The following is an 18,185-nucleotide window of genomic DNA, read 5'->3' as shown; positions in this document are numbered from 1 at the left end:
TTTAAAGGCAGGTTCTCGGCAGTACACATCTTTCACTATAGGGATTGAAACTAGGGACCCATCTGCTCATATCCATTAAATTCTCTACACAATTTCAAACATTTGCTGAACTGATGACACTTTCAAATATGGTAGGATTTTTATAACAAAGGTGAAAAACAGGAACATAACTTAACTTTAACCAAAATCATCTTAAATTGTTGTCAGAGAGAAGAAAAAAGGGAATAAACAGCTGCAGTACTGAATCACATTAAAGACAATGTCAGGGCTGTGTAATACAGGCTCCATGTTATAAAGCTTTCTTTTTTCCTTTAAACTAAGGAATGTGCAAATGGTAATCACACTAGCTCAACGGAAAAGCACTTTACAGCACACCCAAAAATGTGAAGGTGATCTCTTTTATTGGGGCAACTAAAAATATAAAGCAGTCTTTGAGAAATTTTATTTTAATTTGTTGTATCAGAGCTTGTGAGCAGTAAAAAAGAAAATCAAAGGGTTGCCCTGTGTGGTGCCTCTTGGTAAAATAATCAGCTTTGAAGTTATTCTTTGGATAACACAAGACACTGAGTTAAGTAAGGGGCACCTCCTTAGGATTTACTCCCATTTGACACCGCACTGTCAAACATATGTAAATTTTATACCAAACTAAATGTGAAAACATGTATTATACTAAACAACCCTATACACACTATGATTGTTCCCTAAATAACCCTGCAGCGCAGAAAAAGACAGAGGAAAACACAGGAGAGTAAAATCCAGGAAAATCTAGGGTGAAAAAATTACAAAATGAAAGAAAAACTGAACTGTTGATCTATTGATACTCTTACACTGGCCACTCCCCAGCCGGTAATATATCACAGTTCAACAAGTCATCAGCTATGACAACTTAGACAACAAAGGATCTGTACCTATATACAGAATAAATGAAATCAAATTTATTCTTAATCTGATAGCCATCATATTTTGACAGTTAATTATGTCCATTTAAAGAAACACATCCCAATTCATAATAACTAAAATGCTTACTATGACTGAAAATCTATTAATCTTTTACCTTATGAGTTTTTTTTCTGTTAATTCACTGATTTTATTGTCTAACGTGAGGAAAATAATTAAGAATAGAGGGGGAAAGAGAAAGAAATGGAAACAAACAGGAAAAAAGATCAACAGTAAATAAGAAAAAATACAGAGCTCCTCACAGCAGCAGTATCTTCAGTACAGGATTACAAACATACATGCAACCTCAGACTTTTCTATAGAATTTTTAAATTGAATTGTACCATAGCTTTCCATAGCAACTTGCAATAAAAATTTGCATGTACTGGAATGGCACCTTGATAAAAAATAAGGCCTTTCCTAAAGTGGCTCATACAAATAAGATACAATATATGTTCAAAGTAGAACAACTACTTAAAAAATTCCAAAAATTCAAACCCTCTATGTATGGACATTCTTATTCCAGAATAAAACCATCCAAGAGTGACAGTAGCAAGAAAATCCTCAGAAATTATTTTAATATGGTTAATGGTTTCTCTCCTGTATGCGTGAACCTTCAAAAAAAAAAAAAATCACAGCTCCTCCTACACTGTTCAGATGGCTCAATGAACACTACCTATTTTTGTTCATTGTTTGCTTGAAGGCACAGAACATTTGCAAAAGGTGTGACTTTTTGATGCTGTAATGGAATAACAGTTTGTGCCCATTGCCCCTTGTCCTGTCACTGGGCACCACTGAAAAGAGTCTGGCCCCTTCCTCTTGACATCCACCCTATAGGTATTTGTAAGTGCTGATGAGATCCCCTCTCAGTCTTGTCCAGGCTAAACAGCCCCAGCTCTCTCAGCCCTTCCTCATACGAGAGATGCTCCAGTCCCCTCATCATCCTTGTAGCCCTCCGCTGGACTCTCTCCAGTAGTTCCCTGTCTTTCTTGAACTGGGGAGCCCAGAACTGGACACAATATTCCAGATGGGGCCTCACCAGGGCAGAGTAGAGGAGGAGGAGAACTTCCCTTGACCTGCTGGCCATATTCTTCTCAATGCACCCCAGGATACCACTGGCCTTGGCAGCAAGGGCACATTGCTGGCTCATGGAGAGCTTGTTGTCCACCAGGACTCCCAGGTCCTTCTCCACAGAGCAGTAAGACATCAAAGAAAAAACTACTGATACATAAATATTTACAGCAGTAAGTATTGCAACTAATTTACTGCAATAACTTTTCATTCATTTTGATAGTGGATGGGATTATCAAGCTCGAGCAGATCAGTGAAGAATCATTTTGTACAATAAAGATTATACCACAGCAGTAAAAATTTTAGGATACTTTCAGTCCTCAGCCAGAGACGCTTCATCTTTTGATAACATTCTGCTTGTTGAATGAAGATTTTAATGAAAACAGTATTTCAGAACTTCCTTCCTTTGTGAGTATATGTCCTCACCTTAACCTTATTTTAACATTGTTTTTTGTGTGGGCGTTTATTGTATTGTAGAGTATGGCAAATCTGATAAGAGAAAAGCAAAGACTGAGCCCAGTCTTATTGTATCAGAATGGCTGAAATAATCACATATCCTGGAAAACCTGGGAATTTCTGATCCTACTTTCAGACATAGAATGGATACACAGTTTTTGATTACAGAAAATTCTCTTGCAGTCAAACACAAAGCTAAACTTCGGTTGTATTCTCTGATGAACAATCAACATGGCTCATTTCCTGGGCTTTGGGAGAAAAACTGTTTCTTGCACAACCCAGTGAACTGAGAATAATAGGAATGATATGCCGGATGACAGCAGTAACATACTATCTAAAAAATACGCCAGAAGACTGCACTTTTGAATTAAAGTATGAATGTCATAGGGACAGCATGTAGGACGTTTGATCCCAAAAGATTTGCTTCTTTCAGTGCCCTATAAGCTACAGCTGTAACTGTCACAACCACCCATTGCCCGGATAGCTAATTCTCCCCAGACACTTGAACTTTTTTCTAAAAAGATCACAACAGTTATTAAAAGACAACAAAAACACAGTAATTAACACTCTGGCTTCCAAAGGAAACAAAATTATTTCCTTTATCTACATTTTATTTTATTATAGCTTCTTTTCATGCCTCATGATGGAAAAAAGTGTATTTGTCTGGGTTTGTTACCTCACAGGATATAATGGAAATATATATAATTTTCAGATATAATGGAAATATTATTCCCAGTTCTTTGGGTATTTTTTGCAAAGAGAGTTTCCTAATCTCTGCTCTCACCATAAATCATCAACCGATTAGGTAAATGTGAAAAGATCCATTTTGCTTCCACCTGAGTCTGCTAGTTTCATTGCTGAAATTCAAAAGTGGTTGACTGCTGCAGAACAGTGAGCTTCACACAACAGGACAGTATGACAGCATGTCCCTATTCTTGGAGGGTATAATCAGTCCTTAACATCTCATCAGTTTCATGTACAATAATGACTGTCCAATGAATTTGAATATATTAAGCACATTCATACTACTAGCTGGATTCCTATACATACCTAGAGGAAAACCAAAGAAGACTGAACAACCTAGGGTGAGCAGAGCTCCTGGCAGCATGCACCACGGAAATTGTTCATCATAGAAAAATAATTCAGACTTATAATGGATGCATTTGTCTGTAGGGACATGTGGCTCATCTAGAGTTCTTACAATGACTAATCATACTGACATGTATTTTCTTTAACCTTTACATTTAAAAAAATAATCCTACCATCAATAGATTATGGTTTGAAAGAGATTCCCTTTACAGGCAATCTTTTTCAAAATTATTTGTAATATACTTTCCTGTGCTTCTGGTAACTGTCAAAAATTGACTTCATATCAGACGGAATATTGGTCTGATTTAATACAGTATTTCCTGTTTGGATATTTAACTAATTGCAGTATTTTCTTCAGGGCTTGAGTTTTCACTAAGAAAGCACACTGCAACAGCCTCCAGTGAAGGCTGTATCAGTGCTCATTTCCTGAATCAGATCTTGACTTCTGAGAGAATTAACCATTTAGTTCAGTGAGCTGCTAACTCTTCAAATGGTCAAGATGTTTGTCTTCACAACTATTCACTTCACAACTCTGACAACAGAATTTAGTTGGAATCATTTGAAAGCTTGTCCCATAGAGCAAGGCCTTCAAATTTCCAAACCGTTAATAACTGAAATTACTGATAACTATTTCTGCACATAAAAATGAATACTCCATATCTATGAGTGAGGGGGAAAAGAGACTTGGACAACAAACAATAAATTTAGGCTTCTTTGGCAACAGCAAGGCTTCTTAGGACTCAGCTCATTAATTTTCCCTGGGAGATATGCAATTGAAATTCAGTGAGAGTTAAACACTTGACTCCCTTAGGTTCTTTAAAATCTCAGATGAAGTGATATTTAACTAATTCCCACACTAATAGAAATTAGTCATTTGGCACAACGATGCAATCTAATTGCTGGTCCCTATAATAAATTCAGTCCCCAGCAACGCATTTAATGACGTCATTATAGGAGCTCACATGTCCTGTCCTGCTGAGCTAATAGCAGCTGAATTTACTGGCCTGAAAGCCCAGTCACCCGCAGTGTGATACAAGGGAAGTAGCTGCATCGGAGGATGCCTCTCATTACCTACAGTGAGGCTGTGTACGTGCATTCAGCTTTCCACAAGCACTTTTTGCCTTTCAGAAGAATGCATATTCTATACATTAGAAGTAATATATTCTTTGGGTGTGATCATCTGAAGTCACATGTTCTATAAAATCCATGAAAACAGATCCTTCTCTGATACGTACGAAATAAAATTAGACATCTCTGGAGAGACTGACTCTTGAATAGCAAGAAGTTTTCTCCCCTTTCCTAGTTTGTTTTTCCTCTTTCATTCTTATTGTCCTTGCTTTGCTGCCAGAAATTTCTAAACTGGTGAGCTCATTCTCCCCCCTCCTCCTTTCTTTCTTCCTTTCTCTGCTTCCCTCTGCCCGTCGGTGGGTTTCAATGGGCTCCTGCAGTTACTCAGGCGGACAGCATTCCGTTGCCAGGCAACTCCCTGAAAAGAAGCACATGCTGCTGCTGCATAGACAGAGCGTGCCCGTCTGCTCCAGTGATGCTGTGGCCTAATTTCTACCTCTGTTGTGTTAGATACAAAAGGGAACATCTCCAGAGTAGAGGGTTAGGGAGTACTGAATTATCTGCACTTTTAGTTTGTTTGTTTTGTCCGGGCTCTCCTGATCGGGTGCATCCCCTTCCATCTCAGGGCCCCCAGAAGTCATGCATGTCTAATCTGCATGCATGCGTTTAGGACTGTTCACTGGGCTTTGTAGAATACTGACAATTTTCTGTTAGCTTTTGGCTGAGTTAATAGCACTTGTGGAGATCTGTTAAGCTTTCCCGGAGCTCTCCCATAAGGGCAGTTTTGCATGTAAATTCTCAAGGCCATTCATCATTTCCTACCTGACTCTTTATTGCCTGGGTGTTTGGGGTTTTTTTAAAGGCCTCTTTAGGAATGCAAGCATAGCCTTTCCTATTTTCTCTCCTTTCACTGTGGTTTCCTGAGAACAAAGAACAGCAAACTAAGAAATTCCTTTTGGTTTTTCCACAGCCTGAAGAAAGATCACTGCTTTATCCATGGATTTAGTTTTGGACTGCCTAATCTTCAAAAGGCATGCCCATACAGATTCAGATTTTGTGGTTTGAACTCAATTCTGCAATCACAATTGTTCACTGTCTATTACAGACAGTATTATCATTAGGTAGAAAACAGCAGTCAGAATAAGAAGCAAGTTTCCTTATATTTATTGCTAACTTTCTAAAATTTATTGTTAGCATGTTTTTAATACAAAGGTTGCTTATGTTAGTTGCCTTTTGTCAGTTCTGGTACCAACTCAGCAGTTCACTCAACATGCAAGCAAACGTGAACCTCAGAGAGAAGCTGCACTGTATTCAGCCTGACAGAGTCCAATATTGCTCTGGTGCTCTGGGTATTCCTCTGATCCTTCTCTCACTTCTGGACCAAGTCTGAAGTCCCAGTCCTAATCTACAAATCCCTAATTTCGTTAGTGCACATCTACTTTAAGGGCAGCCAAGAATCTTCATCCATTGATCCCTAGAGTCAGCCCTACACTACAAATTTCTGCCAGCATAGCTATGTCAACACAAATTGTGAAAAACGTATAACCTCTAGCTGACACTGCCGTACCAGTAAATGCCTGGTTCAGCCTCATTTATGCCGTCAGGGCAGCCCATTTATTAGCTAAGTTTGTGCCTTCAGAAATGTGCTGTAATTAAACAGACAAAACCACAGTGGCATGGAAAACATGTGAATTGCGGATGCCCTGTAACAGATAAGACCAGGGCCAGTGTCTGTGGGCACATTACAAGGAAGACTGCGAGACACAGAGATCCACTAGCTCTGCACAAGAAAGGTCCCAGCCCAAATGTTCCAATTCTTCCCAATGGCACAGTCCTTCTGAGATTGCAGCCACTTTTCATTCCAGTGTACGTTATGTGTATAGTGCTGTGGATAAGATCCTGCCTATCTTTTTCTCATCTCTTGCTTATCTCCTACACAAAGGATCAGAACTGTTCAACTGTGTGGCAGCCATAGTTCTGCAACACTAAGCACAAATGGAGTGGCAACGTCTCATCTTTTTGAAGCAAAAAGGTATTTCAATCCCTGAGAGTTTCATGTGCTAGGCAATCACCACATTATTTACAAAATGTTTTGAGACCTTCTGGAAAGAAAGGTGCTATATACAGGCAAAACAATAGTTAGTACTTGCATGAGTCACACATATACAACTTTCAGTATTATACAACTTCTCAAACATCCGTCCTACCCAAACACACTCTGTGTAAGATGAAACACGTCGGACTTTTCTCCCTCAAAATGACAACTTAATAGCGCTAAAGAAATACCAAAATGTCTTAACATTACATTAAAAATTCACACTCCCATTTGAAGTCAATCTAAAAGGGAAAATAAGGCCCTAGAACTGCTCATGGCCATGGCACAGCTAATGAAAAGAAATAATTCGGTGATCCCTTGCCAAACAGGTAAAGAACTGAAGAACAGCAACACAAGCCAACTCACCATACAGATACCAATTTCTTTACTCACTGTCCAGAGGCAGCTATGTGTTTTTCAACGTATTTTTGGATCTTGCATCAATTCAAGATGACACTACAGTCTGGCCCACAGCCAGAAAGTGGCAAGTGAAATAATGTTCCAGTACTTGCACTGTGAACACACAGCTGGCTTCAAAGGGAAATGGACTAATCCCACTTCATTTCCCTTTTTCAGTATGTGTTTAAAGAGCTTTGGTGCACTGAAGGAAATTGACCAGAATTCATTAGTTCCCTTCTGATTCAGCTCATTGCTGTTGGAAAGGGAAACAGGTTGGGATTGCAGGATCCTACTCAATTTCCTTTTGAAGCAGACTTTAAGCTAATTCTGCTCTCAGTTGTACACACACAGATCTTCACTAATGATGCGTATATTTGAATGCAATACCCCTCCAAGCTGGCTAAAACATATAAAGACTATGAAGGGAAGAAGAAATATTGAATAATAATTTTAAAAAAAAGATAATCTATTTGACTTCGTACCATTGAGAACCTTTGCCTGAGAGCATTCCTGAGAAACAAACTCAGAAAATCAAGAGAGGAACTTCCGGAAAGAGGCACAGGAGAAAAGACGGGAGGAAAACCCAACTGAGACTAGAAAAAGATCACAATGAAGGAAAAAAGAATAATAATTTTATAATATATCATATACATTTTTTGTTATTCGATGGAAAATTACACCAAACTAAAACACTGAGTATAATAGCTGAAGTAAATCCTAGGGATCATTTTGATCTTGTTTGGAGGTGGTTTTGGAAATGGAGACGTGAAGCTTAATCACTTGCTCTGGACAGAAAGTTTTTCTTCCCATTCATAATCAGATCTCTCCGTTTATCTCTTCAGAGTTCATGTCACGTTTTTATGAGCCTTCTCAAGGTTACTGGAAGCAATAGGATTTCAAATGATTCCAGGCTATATCCTGTTCAGTTTGAGGCCACTGCTTTTGAGACAATAAGCCAGAATCAACACTCTTTCAAAGCAAACCTACAATTAACCACCTGGGCAGAAAGTGGCTTGTGACAAAGTAGAAAAGAAGAAAGCTACGAGGTTTGTAATGGGACCGTGGCTTCACTTCGATCATATACGCACAACATGTAAAAATCACTTTTTGTAACTGTAGTGAAGACAAAGAAGTATTATTGCTGTAATGAACTGTCTCCTAAGCTTAAACTGTGATACTTTAAATGGCGAACAGCCTTATGAATTTGGTTTCCCTACTAATTACAAATCCATGATCTTGAAGCTGTATATTGTACAGAAAACATGGCCTAGAGTTGGAACCAACCAAAAAGCCTTCAAAATAGCAACAATGCACCTGAGAAGAGATGGGTGATTCCAAAAACCCTGAGTTTTAGAAGGTTTTATGGTCTGAAGTTGTAGAGGTGTCTGATGAGCTCTAATGTGACAATTTAAAAATTTAATTCCTTACCAGTTAGCTGCAGAAACACAGTACAGACACAATTTATACCTTGCACTAATAGCTTCTCAGCACAGGAAAATGAAGGACAATTAGAGAGCAAGTAATGGCTCAGTGATTCTGTAGAACACTGTACCACCTACAGAGCAAGTTAAAACGAGATTATTTTCCTTTGCTATTCTATGTCAACCTCAGTTTACAGCTTTATCACTAGACCATAATTTAAAATGGTGTTCAACCTACTCTAGAAAAAGTTATATGACATTTACAACTTATAAAGGCTGAGAGCTTCATACAGAAACCCTGGGAACGACACAGCAATAACACAGATAATCTGTTCTCTTTGCACGTACAATTTACTTTCTCACTCCCAAGACAAAAGTTGAATGTCCCATCCCTCTTTAGTTGCAGTGAATGGATACTGTACAGGAAGAAATCAGTCACCATTTGTAGATAACATCACAAACAAATAAATACATGAAACAAAGGCATTTCACAGCTCAAACATTCAAAGTCAAAACTAGCTTATTAGGTATTTTTCTAATTTTTGTTGTTTAATATACTTCAGTTTCCAAGTACAAGACAGTAGATGATACAAAGGCAATTCTAGCTCAATCAGCTCAGTGAGTATAACTACATTTTTTTAATCCTTTCTTGTTTGCTGCATTTATGTCTCTGTTATTATTATTGTTTGCTACACTGATTACACAAAAGGTTTTTCTTTTGTATTCCCTTCGCAAAATCTGCATTCTCCTTCTTCCTACCTGCTCAGTTTTGCTGTCTCTCATAAAGAACTATTTCCTTTTGTTCATGCTGTGCATACATATGACTTAAACTTCACCTGATGTCACCTCAGAATTCAAATTTCCCTCCAATTTGAGATAAATTATTCTGGATAAGACTATATTCTAAATGCATCCAAGCCCTTAACAGAGATGAGAATTTTGGTGTTACTGTCAGAAACATTTCAGCTTGCAAAACACATTCCAGCAAAACCTTCCCTTGATTCCTAATGTAAAGCGCCATACGTTGCTTTTCTGAAAATAAAAATGAAGTGCAGAGGAATGTATTTCGATAACCTAATCAACCACGGAGACAGAGTTACTATTTACAAATGGGAGTTAGTGTATGCAAGGAGAAATGGGCTCTTGAAGACCTAACAGGAAAAGAAAACATCCTTTGATTTACATCAGAGATGTCTCTACTTCAAATGGGAGGCAGTGAAATACTGAGGGAGAGAGATTAAATGCTGTGGCAAGGGGTAGAATATAGCGACAGAAGAACACCTGCCCCTACTGCTGTTCTTTGACAGGTACCAAATGACCACGTTTGTCTGCAAGCAAGATTTAATACACTGTGGAGTCCGACACAGGCTGCCCAGTGGAGGAATGAAAGGGAAAAGAAAGCGATCAGGGAGCCGGGAAATATCAAGTCCTCCCACTGTGCATTGCACATATTGCAAATGCTTGTGCAGACCACCCTGGACAGCAAAGGCACTGCATGTTGTTTGAGCAAATCATCCTCCTACTTATGCACAATTAGGAAAGGAGGGACAGGGATCATAGATGCCACATAACCTTACAGTGACCTTGGTAATAGCTACTCTGAAAATACATGATGGTTACTTCAAATTACAGACACAGATATACCACCTGCATTCATCAACCATACCTCCTAGTCCCAACACCTTTTTTAGACATCACAAACTAAGAAGAGTTAGATTTGATATCTACAAACTTATTCTCACTAAGAGGTTTAACCTATGACTTGTCGATATTATCTCATCTCCTTGATTCTTCAAATATAAAATATCACAAACTACTAGCAATTCAACATACCCTCTAAACAATACAGCCTCCTAAGCACGAGGTTCAGAATTTTGACATTATGTAAAAACCCCACATATTTCTCAATTCATTGACAAATGTGCTTGCTCTAGCAATTGTGCCTAAACCAAGAAAAATGAGAGGTTCTCTTCCAGCAGGAAGCCCAGTGGCTAAACTCTAAGTGAAAAAAGGATGTATTAAATCTTCCTCTTCTGTTCAACCTTGTATTAAGCAGTTGTCTATTTACCAGGAATTTAGGAAGACTGCAAATAGAACCCAGCTTATTATTATGCATTAAAAAGTGAGCTTTCTGTATGAGAATGCCCTCACTTGCTTCACTGTACCAGTTCAAAATATGTCATGTGTAGCTACTGAGAAATGTAGAGAAATCAATCCACTATAACTATTAGAAAATGTGTTTAACACTAACCAGTCCAGCTGGCTTCTCTGCTTTCTCAACAGCCTTCATAGCTTCCTTGAGTTGTTTTCTAAGGTCTTCCTTTGGCTACTCATGTTTACAGCACTAGAAGAGGAAGAAACAAAGCAATTGTAAAGCTTGTTAAGAAGTAGTTCATGTGCTATTAAAGGTGACCTTCCCACTTCCAGTTTTGTTGTTGTTGTTCTCCAAAGTGGGTCAAATCTTTCAATTTAAAATCTGAGCACTCTTTAACAGTCAGGTCTCTGAGAAAAGCATTCAAAGCTAAGTCCTGAGATGTCCTGACCTGAAAAGCTTAGAGCCACATTCTAAGAAAGTGACAAAGGATCACTCCACAGCAGGTTGAAGCCACCAATGTATCAGAATACAACACAACTCTAAGCAGCCTTCATACCGGATAAAGAAACTGTTAGTTACAGCAGTGCAGTAAGTATAGTGGTAGTCTCCAAATGCACAAACCCCAAGATGCACATCTTCTCAGAATGATTCACACTATAGACAAACATGCCTTTGCAAACAGCTGTACTGTACAAGCTACTGCCCACTGGCTTTTTCTCAATTGTTCATCACGCTACACTTCAGTGGAAATTGCTAACCCTTATCTTGTGTTTCAAGTAAAGCCAGTCAGGTTATATTAAACAAATGGCAGAGTTTCGTTAACCTGGATGATTTTATCTGAAATGGACAGGGGTGCATTTATAGGAGCAGTTCAGCCTGAGGGTCTGGCTTCACATTGAACTTAATTTGGTGTAAATGCAGGTTACCACAGAAGCTAACCTTTAAGATACTACTGTGGACAGCCAGTATCTACTAGCTTACTGGTAGGAAAGGCTGTTGTCCCTGGCTTGCTGTTAGATATTCATTAGGGAAAATCTGCAGATCCTCAGATTCTTCATCCACATAATCTTTTTTTTTTTTTTTTTCTCTAGCTTGATCCTTCAAGTGATAAAACCATGAACCTAATGCTCAGCTTTGCTAACTCTTCCTCCTCAAGGAGGTTTTGGCTTTGTGCTAGTGTCTGCCTTAAGTTGACAAACAAAAAAAAGGGCACCCCAGTGGTTATTAGCTGAACTACAACAAAGGCAAAACCACTGCAAATCTAGATAACTGATATAGCAAATTGAAAGATGTACATTTTAAGTGTATTTCCCAAGGTGTGACTTAGTATCTTTCACATCTTATTTTCCAGTTAGATGGGTTCAAGTCTACAGATCATGGAGTCTGGAATGTAACTAGAAAAATACGAAAAACTAACAGACAGACCTTGACAGTCACACAGTTAAATCATATACAGCAGCCAAGCAAAATTAACAGGAATGTCCTCAGCAACCCAAAAAAAGGAGTAATGTATCAAGATCTGAGAAATAAAATCTTCAGCAAAAAAAACCTCACCCTGCTGTCAGGTAATGTATTTAGTCATTCTGAATGAACAACGGTTAAAACAAAAATCTGTTATCATGTAGATTTGCATTTGTAAAAAAGGAGATGGCATATGCCAAGTTAATCATCCTGTTTATCTGTTTCTCTGGTACAGGCTGTGAACCATATACTCATCATTTTATGTCTTATAAAAAGCAACAAAACATAGAGTGGAAACCCCCACAGTAGGATAAAGAACTGTACGCACTCCTCACAGTCCCGAACACCATAAAGTTATAAATGCCTACAAGTTTTGCTCAACAGACAAGAGGAGAGAGGAAGTACAGTGGTGAAAAGTAGCTGCAGCTTGCATAGTGTGCAGGTCATACTGGTGTCCCCAGAACGGTACTAGGCTGTAGGTATGCATACCATTTAATCACACTAGTTGAGGAGACTTTAAAATTGGAATCATATTCTTATTGCTCCCTCTAGAAGAAACTAACAAAAACACAGTTCTAGAACTTGAGATTGCATCACATAAAAACATGATGTACTAGGTTTGCAAAGTGAGGTGTTCAAAATGAAGGCTTAAAGAGACGTGATAAACATCTGTTACAGAGATGTGATAAATTTGTTGCTGTATATACTTCTACTACCTGAAAATTAGAGGAACTTGAATTTCTAGGTATTTAGACCATTCATTTCAATTTCCATTTAGGCCACTTCATTCTCATTTCAATTCTGCAGAAAAACAGTAATTTCAACCCAAAATGCTACATTTATCAATTGTTCTGATCAAATTTAAGATTTATATTATTTCTTACTGACATGTGGGAGCCATCCTTAAAGGACCACCAGTACATGATATTTTAAATGATAAAAGCATGTTTTCGGGTTTTTTGCCAAAATGAAAATGACCGTCCTTCTTTTGTCCAAAACTCAGGAAAAACGCCTATAAGCTAAGAACAAATATAAGCAAAGAAAAAAACTCCCCAAATGAAATGTTAACAATTAAAAGAAATTTAGAAGAAAGAGTACAACCTTTATAACAGAACTAACAGAATTTGCTGAATATCTTTGTTGAAATCCTCTATCAAATAAAACTTGATTTTTCTTATGATGGTGAAGGCAAAGGCTGAAGTCATAAGTAATTCAAATCGCACCACTCTAGTGAGATGGAATTATCTCAGTTTACAGAAGGAGAGGTTTGATCCTAACAGTGTTTGCCTGAAGCTCTCTGGTAGAGAAAAGCTTGAGCTATAATGACAGAGTGTGCAGAATGACCCATACCACCTTTTGGCTAAGTACTACTTTTAGCAAGCTTTAGTAGTTTATCATCACTATATGGTAATGATGACTTTTCTCAGACACAAAGAATTATGGTTTTTATCAATGGTTCCTGCCAAATCCAAGTCCTTAAAAGAAGTCAGCCCAAAGCAGGTGCACAGAGCTGTCAGACCTTGAAATTTGTTTTGAAACCAACCACCTGTTAGTGTAATTGTGTAGCTGTTTTTCCTGGCTTATGGGATTTTAGTTCAGCTGTTGTTCTCATGCTAACGCTTATTTCCTCTAGGAATCAGTCTGTCCATTTACACTAACATACAAATTTCTATGTGACTATCTTCACAGTCTGATTCAATGTATACATGCAGAATATCTGGTGTAGCACCCTTAATCAATAACACACTTTGTTTACAAAATAGCTCATGACTGCTGTAGGAAAATGTCTGAAAAAATAGTATTTAACATCCTCTGTGTCACATTTAATCATTTAGATGACTTGTCTCTGTTTCTTGTTTGTTTCAGACAGCAACAAAGAACATTTACTCTTAATGGATGATCTCAAAGATCAAATTTACTGTTGGTGCCTGAGTCACATTTTACTGATAACAGAGCACTGTTCCTGCCGCTGAAATAAAGTCTGAGTCAGGATTCCCATTTAAACCTTCTATTTCTAAAGCTTTAAAACTTCACCAGAAGTTGACTCTGGGTTAGAGGTTAGCAAAGATACTCTCAGTTCACAGGAACATTTACTTAAAAAAATCTGAAAGAAAACAACCTGCCTACTTGTGAGATAAAAGTGTAAAAATCATCATCAGAAGGACAATGGCTTAAGATGCTTTTTGTAAATGAGAAATGGCACGTGAGAATCAACAATGCGCTTGCGCTTAACAAACCAGTCAGAACCACAGTTCCTTTATTCTCCAGATTGCTGTTTTCAGCACTCTTTGGACACAAGCCACCCCAGAAAAAGAACTGGACACTTGGGTGAGAACAATAGCTGAGCTGTTCATGAAATGCCTCCTGCAACGGTCAGTCCCAATCATTCCACAGCTCCACACTGCCCTCCAGGGAGGGCCATCAACAAAATTACAACATTTCCCTCAGTTTACCTCTGACAGGAGATAATTCCTTGGGAGTAAACACATAAAGCTAGTAAGAAAAATATAGTTGACATAAACATGAAAATATTCATAAGATATTTCATGACATAAAAAGAGTAAAAGATAAATTATAAAGATTAAATATTCCATGTGTTCTTATTCATGCACAGATAACTGCTATCCAAATGCCTTTTTCAAGCATCACGTAAAGGAAACAATAAACAATTTATGGGTAATAGTTCATAAATATATGCAGTACTGTATGTCCAATGGGCATAGATATTTCATTGTGTAAGACATGATTACTAGGTTTATGCATGATATGAAACGTGAGTTGTTTGCAGCTATTTAAAATCATTTTGGGACGCAATAAACTGTTGACAAGATATATCCGATTTAAATGTATTGCCCATCCCTGACTGTAGAGCATGTTGTCTTGTGTTTATCAGAGGGAACGCTTTTAAAATACATTGAGAAACTCAATTGTTATCATTGTCTTGACTTAAAAAGACTACACCTTTGTATAGAGTTCTGTTAAAAGAAATCCTGCTGCTTATCATAAGCACGTACTTCCCCAAAGTTCCTGTTTTTTTAGAAGTTTTATTAATTGCAAATGTTGTTTACTAGAGGAAAACCCTGATAGAAGCTCTAAAACAAAGAGAATAGTTGTAACTTTAATCCTTTCAATAAGCCTTTGTTTCCCATTGACTAAAAACTTCCTAAAGGAAGTAGAGCTGCGAAAATCCAGGAAGGAATTAGATTTGCCAAATTCTGTTCCTACTTGGATTTAGATGCAAAGGCTTTGTTACTCATTGTACAAATGTTTCAGTAAAAAAAGAATAATCAATTACAAAAATGCATTTTTGCCAAGGTTGAAAATTATTAATAGAAAAGCTTTCCCTATCACAGAATGTACACTACGAACTTACCTAACTTAAAAAAATAAATAATATATTCATTTTTAAGCTGCTGCTGCTGCATTTTTTTCAGTGGTGGAGGGTTTTTTTCCTCTTTTTTGTTATCTAAGGGGAACTTGGGTACTGGCCTGACAATCATACAAGAACCTAGATAAGTAAATGCATATGGAAAGGAAAAATCAAATGCAACCTCTTACTTAAATTAAGCATGTTTTGCAGCATCCAAAATAACAGAAATCTTCAAAATCCCCTTCCATGACAACGAGTAATCGCATACTGGAAAGTGTACTATTGTGGCAATAAAGCTGAATTCCCTGAAGACCCCTCAGAGACATTACCAATTTGTTTTGTATTTTTTTTCTACATGCTCCTTTTAACTCTGTACCACCACATACTCTCCTGGTTTTAACTACCCAAATATATAGAGACTAGATAAATATATTCTCACTTATTCCATAGGCCTATGGCCTTTTTGATTTCTTATCCTAAAATAAGTTAAGGCAATTCCTATCTCCTTCCTACCAACACAGTGTATATTTTTACTGTTTATTTGTTGATCAATAGTACAGTGGAAGATGAAAGACACCATTTTTGTAAAGTGCTACATAAAGATAGATTATTGAATGTCCTGGCTACTTGCAACTTCTCATGGTTTCAGCAGAAGTGCTGTTTAGCATATTGTGGACCCAGCTCTTACGTAAAATCAAGCACTGTATTTTAACAAAAGCATGTCAAAGGTTTGGCCAAGCTTAGCTGGACCACTGAGTAAGAAAGGCTACGCTACAAGTTCCAGTAGCCAAGAGCAGGCAACGAAATGCTGTGGTTAAGATCATATTCAGCCTCTGTATACTGCCAGCTCAAACTATCCGGTAGAGAGGCTGTCTGAGTGTGATCTTCAGCCTAAGCAGAAGCAAATGCCTCGGGATTCCTAACGAGACGTATTTACAACTCTGCTATGGAAATGCCCATATAACAGTTGTAATATGAATACACATATGACCAAATTTTGGAATAGCATCAGTTTAGGATATTGCAGGTGCTAATGCCTAAGTTTCAAGGATATATTGCATATCATTATTCACAGTGACTTAAAACTTGCTCTAAGATTTTCCCACGTTAATAGAGAAATGTGGAACACATTCCCAAAATCGCTAAAAAGTGTTTTGATTACATCAAATTATAATGAGAAGAGAAGAGAAGAGAAGAGAAGAGAAGAGAAGAGAAGAGAAGAGAAGAGAAGAGAAGAGAAAACCCCAGATTTCTGCATTCCACTTTTGATCACAACATTTGACAAGCCCCTCCCTCCCTTTAAGATGGAAAAGCCAGTTTTAATTTAAACTACAAACTGTTGACCAGGCCTCAGCTTGGCTTTGCAATTCACTATATGCCTGAGGGATAAATTATTTAGCATTAGCACATGGTATGTCATGTCTTGTTACTTAAGTGGAATATGGCTTCCATCCAGCTGTACCCTTGAGGCCCCCCGATTGGCTGCGGGTGATGTCATTTCCATTTGGTAATCCTCGGAGAAGGCCCAGGGGACAGCGCTGGCCGCCCAGCAGGTCCCTCAGCCCCTCCGCCTTCCACTCGGGCCCAGCACCGGCTTTGCTCCTACTTATCACTCTAAGGTTCACTGCAGGTACTGCCCCAATTACATGATTTTCAATAATAGTGCAATGGAACAGAAGGTGCAGCAGATGAGCTACATCATCTGCACGTAGCATTTTGTTTTCTTAACAGAAGATTTGCAAGAAATTTAGTGAGATAAATATGGAAAAACAAATTTTTGCTGCATACTCAAATTAAATGGATAATTTTGAGGGGTCTATTTAACCAAATATGAAATAATTATTGTCAGTAATTCTTCCTAAAATTAATTTAGTTATTTTCAGTGTATTGTAGAATTTTGTTCAAAAAACCTCTTTCTGCACTGCAATACAAAGTGATTCTGGACAAATGACCTTAGAGCTTGAACTCTGGAAAATGCTCCTTCTGAAAGTTTGGCAATGGAATAATTAGCTACAGTGCCCTTTAAATGGCCATATTTTGTTTTCAGTTAACACCCTCATTATATTAAAAGGTTTTTTCCTTCGGAACCACCTTCAGGTTATTTGACCCAGAGGAAATACTCATTATGCTATTCACTATTGGAAAGCTCCCAGGATAAAAATAAGGGATACAGGGTTGGTTTGTTTTGATTGAGTTTCACAGCAAAGTCAGTGAAATGCTGAGAATTACAGAGCACTGTGTTGTACAGATGGTACTGTCTACTCCGTGGTGAGGCACGAGATTTGCATCTGTTAGTTAAGGTTCAGCAGTGGTTCTGCTCAGCCTTGTGTTCTAAGTGACAGGTAACAGAAAAGACACAACTGACACGCTGTAAGAAAACCACGTGTTTTGTTACTGTTATATTAACGTTTAAGTACACTACACTATCAGAACTTTGTTTCCTGCGGTGAGGAGGTATGAAAACTGAATGTGATTTGCCTTCTCTGTTACTGGATCTTAATTCTTTGCAACACTGTTTTGCATGAGAAGAAAGGATTTTGTGAAAGCTGTGGTCTTATAGTGAACTGCATAATTCTCTGAGACAGAGGCAGAAGGGGAACTTTGCAAGGGGATTCCCACGAGAAGAGATGTTGAACCAATACAGTACAAAGCGCTGTAAAATAAACAACTGTAGGACAGGAAATGAAGAACTCTAATCGATACCGCAAGAGGGATTAGTTAGTC

The 18,185-nt window shown here is 37.9% G+C and overlaps 1 long non-coding RNA gene across 3 annotated transcripts in view; it reads right to left on the bottom strand.

The window, feature by feature from the left end:
• Window positions 1-18,185, bottom strand: part of LOC142602389 (uncharacterized) — a 171,669-nt gene that overhangs the window by 152,685 nt on the left and 799 nt on the right. For all 3 annotated transcript variants that reach the window (XR_012836181.1, XR_012836180.1, XR_012836179.1), the window contains exon 2: window positions 10,787-10,879. This is a non-coding gene — a long non-coding RNA (uncharacterized LOC142602389). The remainder of the gene's footprint in view (window positions 1-10,786; window positions 10,880-18,185) is intronic.

This window comes from Balearica regulorum, chromosome 6 (assembly GCF_011004875.1).
Source record: "Balearica regulorum gibbericeps isolate bBalReg1 chromosome 6, bBalReg1.pri, whole genome shotgun sequence".
Classification (NCBI taxonomy): domain Eukaryota; kingdom Metazoa; phylum Chordata; class Aves; order Gruiformes; family Gruidae; genus Balearica; species Balearica regulorum.
The sequence above is the reverse complement of the archived record's forward strand: the minus strand, read 5'-3'. Positions and strand labels throughout refer to the sequence as shown.